This window comes from Polypterus senegalus, chromosome 14 (genome assembly GCF_016835505.1).
Source record: "Polypterus senegalus isolate Bchr_013 chromosome 14, ASM1683550v1, whole genome shotgun sequence".
NCBI classification, from domain to species: Eukaryota; Metazoa; Chordata; class Cladistia; order Polypteriformes; family Polypteridae; genus Polypterus; species Polypterus senegalus.
Genome location: NC_053167.1, coordinates 89,211,219 through 89,228,496, shown reverse-complemented (window position 1 = coordinate 89,228,496; position 17,278 = coordinate 89,211,219).

Here is a 17,278-nt window from a genome sequence, read left to right as displayed (position 1 = left end):
TTTCTTGGAATTGTGATCCTCCCATGTGCTGTGTGCAATATAACAGAGCTTCAGTTTTGGTTTTCAGTCAGCCTTATAATATTTGCTTTTGAGAATTGTTCTTTACACTTCACAAACTGCATGTATCGACTTGTTCTTGTACACAGGCATAACATTTTATTATCCATTTATTTTTTCTGTTGTATTTTTGCACTGCCTCTCACATTGGGTACACACTGAGCCAATAAAACGGCTATATGAAAGAAATATTCAATTTTATACTGTATGTACAATACTTTGATGAAGTCTTAAGGTGCTCTAAATTACTTAAATACATTTTGTATTAGATGATTTTTGTCTTCTTTGTTAGTGTGTCAAACTTTAGATTTCTAGATGTTCATAAAAATATTCCTAGAGTTGAAATTTTGTATTTTGTTAAAGAAATTAACATATTAAATAACAGAACACTTTAGTGCATGTCTGGGCAAAGTCAGTCCTGGAGGGCTGCAGTGGCTGCAGGTTTTGTTCCATCCCAGTTGCTTAATTAAAAACAATTCTTGTCAATAATTAAATTTCATGGCTTGTTAGTGCTTTAACTCTGCTATGTCAGGTAATTCTAATATCCTAGATTTTCTTCCCCTTTCTAAGGATATCATCCAAATTATTTGAAGGCAAAAATTGATGAGTAATTCTCAGTCCTTCACTTTTCTTCACATTCCTCCTAAGTATTTAATTAAACCAAATAGTGCACGATAAATACAGACAGGTGTAAATGGAAACAAGCTAAATGGAGAAATGCTGGTTTCTTTTGTCATTTGTAAGTTATTGCTAATAGGGGGCAATTAAAAACAACACTACAGCTGTTTAAGACTAAAATAAGCAATAAGGTTTCAATAATCTTAACGAGTGAGACAACTAAAGTGAAGCAGAAGTGTTAGGGCTCATTTATACTTCACGACGACGACGCATGCTGCAGCGGCGCTCCTGCTACGCAAGCGTTGAAGTGTTTATACTTGCGCGTGCTACGTAAATCTGGAGGAGTCCACCAGGTGGCAGTGCGAGATATTATCGCGGTGAGAACATGTTCGGCTTCTCTGTGTTGTGAATTGTCTAAAACACCTATTAAATTCCGATAACACCATACCGCAATATCTGTGAAAAGGATGTTTATTGATTAAATCCATCAATCCAGGGATGTGTCCATTCCAACAAGAATTGGGCACGACTGAGAAACAATCCCTGGACGAGGTCTCCGCTCATCGCAAGGTGAATACAAGCACACATACACTGGCGTCATTTTAGCGGCACCAAATCCCCAAATCTGCTTATCTTTGGAAGGAAACCGGAGCACAGTGTGGAATACAAGCAGTAAATACCAGCAACGTAACTCCCTGCGAGACAACAGTGCTATTGCTCGCCACCGTGTCACCCCATGTGTGTAATTATTAACAGTATTCATTATTTAAATGAAATTATATGTAAAATGTAACATACACACTTTAATGCATTTCATCATGAAAGTGATATCAAGTATGAATCTAAAGATTCTAAATGTGCAGAGAGTTGGAATATCATACATTTAATTTGTTCTGTGTGGTGATCTTTTGCTGCTTGCCGCAGCTGTCAGGTCCAAGAAGCTCGTAGCGATTAAAAACTGGGATGACGTTTACGACGGTCTGCTTTAATGATAAAGTAAACTACGAGGTTAAAGTGGACATTTCGAGATTAAAGCGAAATTTCCACTTTAATCACAAAATACACGTTTTCACCGTGTCTTTTATTTTTCTCAGTGGTTCAAATATAACGCTATACATTATGTTGCTGTTGTTAAGTTGCAAAAATAAAAATTTAAAAAGATGACACAAAAAGATGGTATGTGAGACTTTTAAAATGTATCGTGTCATTACATTCGGGAACTATCTACATGTGACAGAAAGCCTCTATGCCGATCCTACGGGATGGATGCTTTGATGTGGTGAAGCAAAATGCCGACATACAAATGCATTCGTGGTGCTTTTATATTCAAGCATCGATATTCCCGATCGTAATGACACGATACATTTTAAAAGTCTCAGTGCCGTCTATTTTTTTGCAACTTCACATCGGCAACATAATGTATAGCGCTGTATTTGAGCCACTGAGAAAAAAATAAAAGATACGATGAATAACGTGTATTTTGTGATTAAAGTGGAAATTTCGGCTTTAATCTCAAATGTCCACTTTAACCTCGTAGTTTACTTTATTATTAAAGCAGACCATCGTAACGTCATCCCAGTTTTAATCGCTCGATGAAGCTTTGGACCTGACAGCAGGTAAAGTAAAAATAAAAATAGACGGCACAAAAGATGGTATGTGAGACTTTTAAAATGTATCGTGTCATTACGATCGGGAATATGCGACGCTTGAATATAAAAGCACCACGAATGCATCTGTATGTCGGCATTTTGTTTCAACACTTTGAACCATTCATCAAACAGCAAAAGCACATCGATCCCCGAAGGATCTCCATAGAGGCTTGCTGTCACATGTAGATAGTGAACAGAGACTCTGGCGTCGCGTTCCGACTTTTAGCACACTCGCCCCGACTTTTGCTGGTACTGCAACTCGCGACGCGTCGCGTTAATTTCTGAGGACCTGCTCAGAGGACGCGTGAAATGAACGCTGGGAACGCGTGGCAGCCATGATGCGGGCGCGTGCAGCGTTCTGAGCGTGAAGTATAAATGAGCCCTTACTTGAGCAATACGTGCTCATTAAGCAACTGGGTTGGAACAAAAACCTGCAGCCACTGCGGCCCTCCAGGAATGACTTTGCCTACTCCTGCTTTAGTGCATGATTAAATAAGATTAGCAAATGGATCTAATGATTAAAAGCATAATAAGTGGTTTGCACCAAACTAATCAACTGAAATAGAAATGGGTGGAGAAAATTAAACTGGGAGAAGGGCAACCAAGCTAAAGGGTGTGGGTGTGGAAGATGGGACATTTCAACCTTTAAATTATCAACTTGTACACCATGAAAAGAATGAGCTGAGCAACAAGACACAAGGTGGTCATCCTGCATTACCAAGATCGTATCTAGTCCAAACTATGTCAGAACATTATCAATTAGACGCCTGATACTTCTTTGAAAAACCTTGTTGGTATTGGGTCAAGGAGCAGGTGGAGGTTTTAATTGAGATATTATTTTTGTAAATCAGGTAAATCTATCCTAGTGAAAGAGTTTAATTTGTTTATAACAGGATGCTGGGGTTTAGGAGGATCCTTAGTGTTGGAGATATACTATGTTATTTCTAATATCATTAAATTTTTGATTGAAAAATACAGCGATAGCCTCACAGGTTTCACTGGAAGTACTTAGGAGGCATTCCTTTGAGTTACCTGGGTTTAGTAGGCGATCAATTGTAGAAAATAAGACTCTGGGATTACTAGCATTGTTATTTATAATCTTGAGAAATAGCAGCGCTCTCAAGACGGACAGTGTTATTGTATTCTGTTATTTTGACTTTTAATATTTCATAGTGGATAGTAAGTTTAGTCTTCCTCCATTACGCTCAGCTCTCGGCATGTTCTCTTTAAATCAGACACTCTTTGGGTCTTCCATGGTATAACAATGCTAGAAGATTTTTCACTGTCTTTTCAGGTGCAACTATGTCAACAGCAGCTCTCACTTTAGTGTTAAATCTTTCCACCTTACTATTTACATTATCCTCGCTATTATAGCTGGCACTATAAACGGACTGATTGCTTAGAATGTTTGTAAGTTTTAAAGCTGCTGCGAGTCAAAGAAGCGTTTTTAACAATATGCTTCTCATGGTGTTTTTATCATTATTTCTATATTAAAAGTAGAAGAAAATGGTCTGATGCACCAATATCAATGATCTGTTTTATATCAACTTTCAGTCCTTTAGTAATCACTAAGTCTAACGTATGACCTGCTTTATGTGTAGGCTGATTTACCTGTCTCAAATCAAAAGAATCCAGGAGGTTCATAAATTCTTTTACTTTTAGGTCACACTGATTATCTATATGAAAATTAAAGTCGCCAACTATTAGGAGTGTGTCATAGTTAGTAATTAAAATTGACATTAAGTCAGAGAATTCCTCAAAAAAGACGTTGAATATTTAGGAGGTCTATACAAGGATAATACTAGAACTTGAGAATCTCCATGGATAACAACGGCGAGATACTCAAAGGACTTGAACTTACCAAAACTGACATCTTTACATTTTAACCGCTCGAGTAAATGTTTGCCAAATCCAATTTTTCCCTGGCGGTCTGCACGAGTAAAACTGTAATCCGGAGGAGCAAATTCGATTAAAACAGCCACGATTTGATTCAAATTCATTAAGAAACAATGAAGTATATGAGTACTTTTATTTAAGGGTCCGTAATTCATACTGTAGTTTGTTCCAGAGACTTCAGAATTGTGTTTGGAAGAGGAGGCATCTTTTCAAGTGGAATTAAGTAAGTGTGACAGGTGTCTGGTCACACTTACAGGTAATCTAACCTAGACACCGTTAAAATATCCGACTACACCACCCAGTTTTATTAAGAGCCTGGGAACTCTTGAAATTTACTGATAATAGCACACAAGTTTGTTTAAATTGGGTGGTGAGTAAACACACAATGAAAGACATAACAGTAATTTCAGGAAAAGCAACACTAACTTCTGTTCTGCAAGACAATATAAAGTACATTATAAAGATAAACAAACATAACAAAATCTAAAAATATCAGGAACGAATTTCTTTTTTTAAAAGGAAAACACACAGTCCACACTCTAAAAGTCCATTAAAGACAAGAATTGGAGGATACAACCTTTAGTGGTGCAGAGTCCAGTTTGCGCACTGTTACCCCAACAACTAATTGTCCGACTGTCCACTGATGCACTCTGTTCACCAGGCACTGGTTTCCCAACGGAAGTTTTATTAAGTCGTGGAATCCCTGTCAGCGTCTCTTCATTGTTCTTTTTTTTTTTCACTCTGTGGCTCCTTGTGTTGCTGTGACCTAGGTACATCTCACTTCTCGTCTGCCAGCTTTGCTCAGTCCTTTCATGCAGCTTCCCTGTCTCTCGCTGGACCCACAACCGTTTTTTTGTGGAGCTGTCTCTTCCTCCCTCAGGGTAAGTGTTGCTGTCTGTGTCCCTCACATCGCACCAGCCACATACCCCAGTCTGCCAGCGAGCCCCTGTGCTCTTTGCAAGTATCTTGGCAGCGTTCGCAGTAGACTGGACCTCTCCCTGCCTTCTCCTGCCCAGAAGTTTAAATCTCCTTCAGTCCCTGCCATTGTCAGCCCTAGAAAATCGGTTTAAACAATGGCACAATTAAATTTCCTGGGTTTAACAAATATTGTAAACACAAGTTAACAAAATGTATTGTTAGCAACTATCAATGAGTACACATATGCTGATTAGAAACCAAAATTCTCAGATATGTTAATTTCCAAGTGAGGTAAATACAAACATTTTCCAAGGAAGGAGCAGTTCTTTTTTCACAATTTTGTATTGTTTGTATATTTGTCCAGTTAAAACTTCAGAAGCAAATGTGATTCTTGTCTTGCCTTTTAACTTCTCACCCCAGTCCAAACAATGGGTGCCTATATCCTCTTCATCTGCTGTGTTTTAAATGTAATATTTACATGTTCCTTTGCATAAGAGAGAAATGGAACTACCCTTGTGTACAAAACATGTCCCCCTCTGACATAAGTATACATTTAATGGAGTTCTAGCAAAGTTTAATTGACTCATTTTTTAAACTCTAAAAGTAGTGTTGTTCCATGAAATAGTATTCCCATTAAAGCAGTAGCACAGTACTTGAAAATGAAACCATGTTTGACCTCTTGGATTTTTCCCAGGTATACTGTAGTATAGTGCAGTAGAGATGTGAAAAATCAAAAGAGAACTAATTATTTTCATTTTCAGGTTTTAAAAATAATATAAGAATCAGATGCTTTAGTAGTAATTAGAACATAACAAATTTAATAAACAAGAGCAGACCATTCAGTCCATGAAGCCTGTTTGTTTAGCTAATAGTGAAGCTTTTCCGATTTAACATGTCCAGTGCATTCAGCATTGTCTTTTTTGCACAGGTTTCGAAACATTTATGCATGATGTTCCAAACCACATTTCATTTTGACCTTTAGCAATTTAGTGTCTAGCATTATATACATTAGGTGCTAGTCATTTTGTGGTCCTTACTGACTGCAGCATAAAGCTTTCACCCTTGGCTTAATCGATAAATGAGTGTTAATCTCTGTCTTTTATTTTTCCTTGTTTCCAAGCTGCAATCTTATCCTAGCAATTAAGCAACATTGGTGGGCTGAAACATGAAAGTACCCTTTATGAGAAGGACCAAGGAGTCATAGTGGATTCATCACTATCAACCCCAAGACAGTGTTAAGAAGAGATCAAGAAAGCTTTAGGTCACAGGACATTATGTTGAAGCTTAATGCACGTAAAAATGTGAAATATCACAATAATGTCCAAACATGTGACCAGCTAAGCATATCATTTCTACAAGCAGTATAGCTGTGGCCACCTCAGAAAACACCAACAATCCTGGGTGAAATAAGACAGAACAGTGACATCACTGCAAAAACAGATTATTCATAAATGACACCTAAAATAATTAAAATATCTTAAATAATGCAAAAATTGAAATATAACACTAAAAGGAATCATTGCATTATTTTAATACACATTTAGCCATGTCCAGAACAAATTTTTAATACCTCTTCAGCACTCAAATTTAATATCTTAATTCCCATTTCTTCTTTTGAGAGAAGGGCTGTTTATTAGCATGGAACACTTACCTTGGCGTAAGAGACAAGAGCTACTGGCAACATTATTTAAGGATGGATTCAGATTAGTGGAAGTAACAACTTTTGAATGAGAAAATATCAATATGCAATAGAAGGCCTGTAACCACAGAAGTTGTCTGATGGTAATCAAATAATAGACATCAAGATTACAATTCACACAAGTTGAACAACTGCAAAATTAAGGCACAGTTTTAATGGAAGAGAATATGCCAAAGAACATATCAAAACATTAAAAAGGCACTAAACAGAAAATGAAATATCAGTGACGGAGCTAACAAAATAACAAAATTGCCCAGCTTAAACAGATCTGATTGATTTCAACTATTATATGAATGACATAAATATCTATAGGCATAGAGGGGCGGGGCGGCACGGTGGCACTGCTGCCTCACAGTTAGGAGACCTGGGTTCACTTCCCAGGTCCTTCCTGTGTGGAGTTTGCATGTTCACCTGGTTTCCTCCAAGTACTCTGGTTTCCTCCCACAGTTCAAAGACATGCAGGTTAGGTGCATTGGCAATTCGAAATTGTCCCTAGTGTGTGCTTGCCCGGGGTTTGTTTCCTGCCTTGCGCCCTGTGTTGGCTGGGATTGGCTCCAGCAGACCCCCGTGACCCTGGAGTTAGGATATAGCAGGCTGGATAATGGATGGATGGTTGGATAATGGGGCATGTTAGAAAACGCAATATGCATCATTACACTTGAAAAACTGCACTATTGGCTGTAATGAAAGGTCTGTCATTTGCTATGCATAGAGGTTTAAAGTTAAAACACCTAAAAATTAACTTTAATTAAATTTAATTTAATAAACTCATAACAGCTAAGAAATCTAAGTGAGAAGCAAAAAAAAAAGCTAAATTCAAAAAATGTCCAAAAAGAAAACAAAGAATTTGATTAAAGCTGTTAAAAAATATTTGGAGGAACATACAAAAAAAATACATTTTATGATTGTTTTTTATTATTTGGTGTCTTCTTCATATTTATTCCATGAGGCTAGCAGTATCTTTCACCTGAAAAGCTAGCTGACGAATAAGAAATAAGCATGAAATGATGCCGAAATGATGAGTTACGTCAATAATTATCAACACTTTTGTGATAATTTTGTTTGGGTTGGCTGTACAGCTTTCTCTGTGCACATGTGCAAACGTGGTGTACCTGTGGTCACAATGGTAACTTCTGACCTTTATCAGTTAGTTTCTCTGGTTGTTTTCAAGGAATAAATATGGCTGCTGGATTCTGTGCCAGTAAAGTGGAGCAGCGAGCCTAATATTAATGGTATATTAGACGTTTGCTCATTCATTACTAATTTGTATAAGTTCTACCTATAGTACATATGAGAGATATAAGTCAATAGATTGCTTAAGGAAGTTTTTTTAAATAAGTAAATGAGCAGCCTCAGGTACAATTTCTATCACGCCTGAAGAGAACGAGATTAAAAAAAATCTCACTTAAGACATGAGAACTGCAGTTAAGTCTAATGAACTACCGCAATCGATGAGAAAAATCATTTTGTCAATTAAATGCAGATCTCCAATTCTGGGCGTTGAATTTCCGAAGCAGTAAAGATGAAATATTGTTCAAGATGGGATAATGTGGTACAAAGTAGCACATTTCTGTAATCTAATTACATAACACAAAAATGAAGTAATGAAACGTGCTACGGTTTACACTTTTGCAACCACATTATGGTTTCTGACTTAACTACTTAACTCTGCTACTTGTGTTACACATAACAACAACATTTATTTATAGCACATTTTGATACAAAGAATATAGCGCAAAGTACTTTACAAAAGGTCATAGAGAAAGTTACAAGAAAAGAAAAAACAAATAAGTTAGGCAATAATATTGATGAATAAGTAGCGAAGAAAAAAAACAAATAAATCTATACGATCTTAAAAACAGATGAGTGTCAAATAGAAGAGTAGTGCCCATTATATTATATCATGATTTAAGTCTCAAAGGATGAGTCCAATGATAAGGTTAGATTGCCAGGTGGACAGAAAAAACAAACAAACAAAACAAAAAAATTCTGGTAAGCTGGAGAAAAAAAAACTAATCTGCAGGGGTTCCAAGGGTCAAAAGACCACTCAGGCCCCACTGGGCATTCTACCTAACATAAATGTACTTAAATCATTCCTCATTGTTTCCAGGCCTCGTCAGTCTTGTAGACAGCCAATAATGTGTAAACATCTCAGAGGGTGGTCATAATATTCAAAGAGGTGAGTATGGCTACGTATGACCTGCACATTAGCACTATTATCATCCAAGTGTAGAAGATATTGAATTTTAAAATGCTGTCAGATCGGTAATGGAGACGTGTGTTATTTTGTGACACCACATGATAATTCATTTTTACTTTAAGAATATGCAGAAGTTGCCATTGAATACAGTATACTAAGAAAGAAAGATTCTGAATTTTACTTTACAAGTTACATTTTCAGTTTTACAATGCATTGAAAGAATTTGATTAACAGAGAGAATTTAACTTTAGTTTAATGAATACAGAGCAAAGCGAACCATGGTGTGTGAGCAGTAAACTTTATAGTTAAATGTATGACAGCCGCAGTATGTTAACATTTTTTTATTGTGATCTACTACCTCCTGAGCAAAGAGCTCATAAGGAATTAGATTTTCAGAGATAAAAAGATCTTCAAATCCATTTAAATGAAAACACAGTAAGTTTCATGAGTTATAAAATGTAGCAGCATGACCCAACATGCATTTCCATTTTTTCATCACATCTCTTTAACATTTCTGTGAATATGGAGTTAACTTTGTGTAAGTAAGGTGACTGAATCTTTACCTTAATGGTTAGTGAATACAAAATGGTTAATTACAAAATATAAATGCTTTCTTTTTGATCACCACATGTATTTTTGATAGTGTAAAAAGCACTGCGATTGAGAAGGGAATGATTTAAAGAGATAGGCATATTGATTGTGTTACACAATTAAGATTGTGGCTACCTGCCCACAGCCTGTCAGTAAGTTCAGTGTTTGTAAGCGTTCAAGTGATTAAGCCCATTTTATGTTTAATTATTAAGATTTATTTTTCATTAAGAATTCTAGTACTTGCTCGCTTATACGTCTGAAATGACACAGTTCAAGGTTTTTACTTAGTCGTATTTACACAAAAGTGAAATTTGCCTTCTCAATTGCATCCAATAACAGACAGCAAAGAAATAAAACAAATAATGACAAGAGACATTAAAATTATACAGTTCTAAAATATCTGCATACTTTTAAAAACAGATTCTTTGTTAACTACAATATATATCGAATGCAGAAAACTCACGCTGTTGGTCCAAGAGATTACAATATGCTAACGCTCACCTGAGAGAGTAACCACGGAGCACACTGCCTTTTTTTCTATGTATTGTGCCTATGTGACCACACGGTAATAGTTGAACTATTCCAAAGTGACGTCTGCACTGTTTTGTGTTTTTTGTATCTCACATCCTCATATACCTTTATCATAAGAGCATCCCTTATCTACGATGGAGTGCTCGATTAGAAGAAAATATGAAGCTGGTTGTAAATTAAGTTGTTGAAGTGGCAAAAGAAATTGGTAACTGCGCTGCTGCAACAAAATTCTATGCGTCTAAGAAACTTGTGCAAGATTTGAGGAAGCAAGAAGATGTAAAAAAAAAATTTAAGTGTTGCATTTTTGAACAGGTGTATAAGTCGGGCTCTGATTTTATGATTGATTTTTCGGGTTTTAAGACCCGACTTATAAGCGAGTATATATGGTACTCTAGCAGTTTAATAGTACATATTTACCTAAAATGGTTACATGATACATATGAAAACTCTAAACTCATTGAATATTTAATTATCTATATATATAATTCACTAAGGCAAGACAACCATGGAAAGCACGCTGGAAGGGGCGTGGATTCACTAAGCCACCGACAAGTAAGACACCTATGGCGCAAGCAGGAAGGAGCCACGCTGGAGGTAAATCGCCATATGAAGTGTGTAAAACGGTTTGCGAGGGGTATGTCCATGGGATCCTTAAAGCAATCCTTTACAACTGAGGTTAAAACACAATGAAGTAAGTTTTCACAGAGTTTTCGGTTATGACGCACGACTGCGTGCACCATAGCAAACTGTTTTACACGCTACATACAGCAATTCGCATCCGCGACAAACATGCGTCTTCTTAGATGCTCCTGCAGGAACACGGAAAGTCTACGTGAGTCACAGGTGTATCTGGACTGTGCAAAGACAACAACGACTCAAGCGACGAGTTGGAGGTGGGCACATGAGCGATGGCGGTCCGCCAGTTTTCAGTCACGGACGATTGTGTGTTGGTTCGTTTCGTGCATTGTTACAATGTTGCTTTTCTTGCTGATTTATTACATTACCGATTTTTCAAATGTTAATTTTTTCCTGTGCTTAAAATCATTAAAAAACCAGCCTGATTATGCGGCGTATGGTACGCTGCGGGTTGGCTAGTTTCTGATATTCCTTATTCAAAAGACATTGGGAAGAAGGAAACTTCTGGAGAGATTTGTATTTAAGGCAACTATCCTCCCTGATTTTCTGAGGTTAACTTCTGCCTGTAATTGGTGATTATCATCAGCTGAGATGATTTCCATTTTTTTTTAGCATTTCCCTATATCAGACACTTACCAAATCATCTACCTAGCCCCAATTATTTTAGCTGCATGTTTGGGAATCTGCTGAGGCTCTTATAAATTTTGGTGGTTAAACTACAATGATAGACTGGATCACCCTTTTTCTGATAGCCAATAGCATGTTGCCCGATGGAGTGTCGCTTTATAAGTGTTAACAGCTGAAGTGAGTTCAGCAGCAATTTCTGCCCCTTAATTCTTTTTGTTCCATTCTGTTATGTATGTAAACATGAGATATCAGACAGAGGAGCTTCTCTTCTATTTGTGATGTTCAAAATACATGTACTCTTTATTCTTTGCCGTTACATTCTATGCATTGAACTTCTTGATGAACACTCATTGGTTCAGTTGGTTTTCAGCTCCTCTGTATACACAGTCTGCCCCACTGACTAATAAGAAAACCAAACCTGTTTGATTTTATCCTAGCCAGTTGTAGACTAATTGGTATCAGTCATTGGGTATGTTACATTAGACGATTGACTTCACGGGAGCACACTGCCAACTGCTTTCAACCGGATAAGATTATGTAAACGAAGGCTACAATTAAGATTTGCTGGAAAAGTCTTCTAAAGTGACACAGCCTTAAGAAAGTTCTTATTGCAACAATTAATTAAACAGTCCACTAAATTAAAGTAATGGCTTTCATCCTTTACATAGATGCATCCTATCAGCATGGTATCATTACCATACTTGATAATGGAACAATGGTCATTATTCTGTCACAGATCACTTGTGTTCAAAGTAAATAGTAATGGAGACAAAACAAATCCTTGTGGAATGCCTGTATTTGAAAGAATGACTTTTGTACTAGGGTGTTGTACTGTGCTAGCCATTATGGATTTAGTGAGAAGTTAAGCAAAATGACACCTTTCATTGGCTAACTAGAAAGATTACAATATTCAAGCTTTCGAGGCAACACAGGCCCCTTCTTCTGAGAATGACTTCTGAAGAAGTCTGTAAATGATTTAAAAGAAAGCCCTAGTCCATAATGGATGAACAATCATACTCAGTTTCTCAATCAATATGTGAGGCTGGATGGTAGTGAATGCTGAAAATAAATGAGGAAATAGTGCTGTGATCTAGGAACAAAGCTTATCAGTAAAAACATACAGTGCTACAGGAAGTCAAGTAGTTCACTTTGTGGTGCACGGTATGCCTAAATGCTGGAAGGACCAGAGAAGGGAAACTATCCATAGCATTACCTCTCGGAGCGGTAGTTGGCAGCCCCCCCCTGGGTTGCAGCAGTGCCTCGGACTCCTGCAGGGCTCCATGGGAGCTGGAGTTTGATGATGTTGGATTCCATGGGTGCTGCCAGGGGGTGCTGCTGCTGAACCCTTGGATGCAACTCTTTCGTCACACCCGGAAGTGCTGCTGGAAGTAGGCCAATGAGCACCTGGAGCACTTCTGGATGCCTTATAAAAGGAGCCAGCAGCCACTACGCAGGAAGCCAGAGTCAGGAGGTGGTGGACAGAGCTTGCCAGGAGGAGAAGAAAGAAAGAAAAAGAAAGAATGAAGGGACTGAGCATTGTGTGCCATTTGGTGCTGTACTGTGCTGTGGGGAGCAAAAAGGAAGCTGCTGCACGTGTAAATAAACTGTGTGCTGTGAGACAAATTTGTGTCCAGCCTGTCTGTGTCAGGGTTAAGGGGGCTGGCAGAAGACCCTAAATAAATAATTATTGTTGGCCAACCCGACACAGATACACGCAATGCACTGTGTATTTTGACACTTTTCTCTCATGGCTAGCATTAAGATTTTCTACAATTTGTGCTACAGTAGTTCTTCTGTGAGATTGGACCAGATGGGCTAGCCTTCACTCAGTCACTCAGATCCTTACGCTTGCCCATTTTTAGCACTTCCTACAAATTACCTTCAGGATCTATGTGTTCAGTTGCTGCCTAATATATTACACCCCATGACAGGTGTCATTGTAACAAAATAACTAATATTATTCACTTCATATATATGAGATTTAAATTTGTGGCTTATTTGTATGTCCAATTTTCCTTTGTTTATTTAAGTAGGTTAACATTTGCCTTTAACAAACTGCATCACCTAACATGCTCTTTCATGAACATCTAAGCTTAGCTTCTGATGTCAGAGGAGTGTTTTCCACCGTGTGTTGGTTCCATTGGCTGCTGTATTGCTTCCTGATCACATAGCCAAAAACAACAAAGTAAGTCAATCATTTTCTAAACTGCTTTGTCCTGAACAGCTACCATAGGTCATAAGGCAGGAACAACCCCTGGATGTCAGTCCATAGCTGGGCAAACACACACACATGCATTCACAGACCACACACTAGGGCCAATTTTAGCATCAACAGTCTACCTAATGTCTTTGAAATGTGGGAGGAAACTGGAGCACCCGGAGGAAACCAAAGCAGACACGGTGAGAACATGAAAACTCCACACAGTGGACCTGGAATGCGAACCCTGTTGCAGCAGGACTACCACCACGTCACGAAGCCACCCAAAATAATTAAAGTGTTGTTTAAAATGATGATTTATATCACCTTTTTTACATTTATAGGAACAACCGTAAAAAAAAAAATTAAAGACTGAATTATTTTATTGTGCATTTTTATTCCTTGATTCTCTGCAGCACTAGTGTTGTAAAGAATTAAGTCAGGGCTCATGGGACATGCAGGTCTCAACTGCAAATGATTAGTACAAGCTTTGTTTGTTTCATCAAATTGACAGTAGAGTATTTTTTTCCTGTACACAAAGTCCAGACTGCTAACTGCATGTTTGTCTCTCCCGTGAAGTGATCAATAAAATTCAGAACCACCTTAAACAAAGTATTTTTTTTACCAGCTGTAACATATTCTCCGACTGTTTCTCAATACACAGTGTAGGGAATATAAAATAGTACTAATATGTTATAAAGAATAGGGATTAGTCATGCACAATGAACTGGATGCTCACCTTACCTTATCTGAAAACTATAATAAAGAGAAGAAAATAAAATGACGATAGAGGAAAGACACCTTCCAAGATGCTTTTTGGAATATGAGAAAAGAAACTCAGCATCGGCAAAAGATTTTTCAGTGTTTGCATCAACTAATACAGTGTGACTAATACCAGTATTTGCATGTTCAGCATCACTTGTTTCAAAAAGCGAATCCTTCAATCAAGGAATATTACACACAGAAAAAAAACAAATATAATTTTATGTATGAAATGATGTGTAGGTGAAAGCAATACAGCTATTGCAATGCCAATGTTAATCAGAGAGACCTTAATATGCACTGATGTAGCATAGCAAATTAACAAAGATGGCAACAACGATTATGAAATCTGTTTCTAGATATTCTACAAATATTAAATATTGCTTTTTCTAAATGTGAGCATCAAACACATTGTGGGTAAAGGTAAATAATTACTGGAACAGCAATTTAATCTGTTTATGTGCTTCTGTAATAGACTACCGGACCAAGTCATCTCTCGTTCTTATCCAGTTTTTTTGGAATGTTGAAGTAGGAAAAGTTAATACAGAAAATAAGATTTTACAGTGACTTTGAAAAACAAAATCTCAAAAAGCAAAGGGGATAAATAAAATATACTGTAGGCATGAAGTGAGTAGGAACCATTAATCAAGTACAGTATGCCTTCACTTTAAAGAGCAAGAACAATACTAGGTGATAGAAAGCTGCTGAGGACCAGATTATCTGCATTCAAAATATGTTTCATAACAACACAGAAAATAATGATATTCCATGAATCCTGGAAATAGAGTACAAAATAAATAATACAATTTTCAACATACAACTTTACCCATGTTTTGTTTTGGCCACCAAGAAGACAAGATACAAAAGAGTTTCTCTTTAGGGCTGGCTTCATAAAACAAATGGTAGGAGCTGGCATGGTATTTCGCAGTGAGCTCATTTATATAAGCAGATAACAATACATCAGACATCCAATTTTTTCAAATGGTGGTGTTGCTGGTATTTAAAGCTTATCACAGATTTCATTGTTGGAGACATTCAACCACTTAGCATAACTTTTCAAAACCAGAATATAAGCTACTGTGCCACACATTATTTCTCAGCCAGGTCACTGTTTTCATGGCTTAGGCATCTGCTTGAATGAGCTTTCTGCAAGAAATTTTGCTCCCATATTCCAAAGATGTGCTTATTAGATTTACTGTTACCTCCAGACTGTGGCTATAAAAGAAACTCAGGTGTGGGAAGGTGTCTGAGTGCGACCTCTGATGGACTGCAATGAAATTAGCAGGTTCGAACAAGTTACAAAATGTACATGTGACACAACACTCAGGTGCATTTGGGGATATAATTAATTAATTAATTTGAAGGTTAAAGCATTTTACATTTTTATTTGCTTTATCAAAGATTTAGTTATTACATTTTCTTTAATAGATGTTTAACAAAAAAGTCATATTTATATAATATATGCAGTTTTGTAAATTAGTAAACTACATTAAATACATTCTTTTTAACAACACGACTCTTATATAAAAAATGTATCCCAAATATGCTTGTGATGGCTCAACAGTTGTCATAGGCAGCAGAGTCCAATTTAGGTGATGTAAAATCACATCAATTGATGTGTGTTTGTTGTGGAGGGTCTCTGACCAACTGTTATTGAAATTTCTTAAACATAACATTTTTAAAAGAATACTAAAAATCTTTGTTGAAGTGTTAAGGAAAGATTATTGGTTATTCCAGAAAAAAATGAAGTGTCGATCTGGAGCTTTGTTGATAAACTGTAATGTCAGAAAAATATTAATTCATTATGTAATATATGTTTTTTTTATTTGAAAGTATAACATCTCTTTATTATAAAAAAAAATCCTGGGAGACGAGACGTGATCTTCACGTGAAGATCGCGGAAGATACTTAAGGTCCCCGCGAGACGGCGAAGAGCCTGTGGCCCAATCTCTTCGCGATCTTCACGTGAAGATCACGCCTCTCCCAGATTTTTTTATAATAAAGAGATGTTACCTCAAATAAAAAACATATACATGAGACTTTGTGCCAAGAGATTGACCCAGGACTGTCTCGCGGGGACGTAGAACATGAGATTCTTGCAAGACACACTCTACTTAGAACCAATATCAAATAAGACCACGGCAGCAAAACACTCAGTTGTGTAAAGGCTTTGAGCACACATATATCCAGGGCTCTCAACACATATAAAACGTATAAGGACAATACGTTCTAGATGAAACGTCGATGACCAAGCGAAGAAGAAAGAGCAGCCTGGAGAAAAGAGAGCCAAAAGCGTTGGAGCGAAAAAATGCATAAAAGAAAAAGAATAATCTAGGTACAAATTCAGAAAAGAAGGAAAGTAATAATCAGCCTGGAACAAGTGGAATTGGAAAAAAAAAACACATCCAATCGGGCTCAGAATTAAAAGACAAAGAGTAAAAGACAAAGTAGAACTTCATAAAGATGTTCAAAAACGTTGCTATACACATGCAGAGCATCTTAGAGATTATGAAAGCAGTGGAAATCGAAAGGCTCAAAAAAACGTTGGCGTGATACAAATGCCTAACTTCCTCCCAGCTCTTAAAACAACAACAAGCGACAAGCAGAACACGCAGCTCACCAGCAGCAGAAAGCCAGCGGATGATCCAACCGCTTCCCCTTCACAACACGAGCAGCATTATACGTCCTGCGAGAAAGAGATTTAACCATGCTCCCGACCGGAAATAAAGGACAAGTATTGTTTTTACAAAAGTGAAAATAATGCATATGTAACAATTCCCATGAAACTAACAATATCTTTAAATTGTACATCCGGTAAACCAAACCCGGGGTGGGCAAGCGAAGTGAGCAGGAGGCAGAGCCCACTAATTTTTTCAAATAACAAAAGTGATCCCATA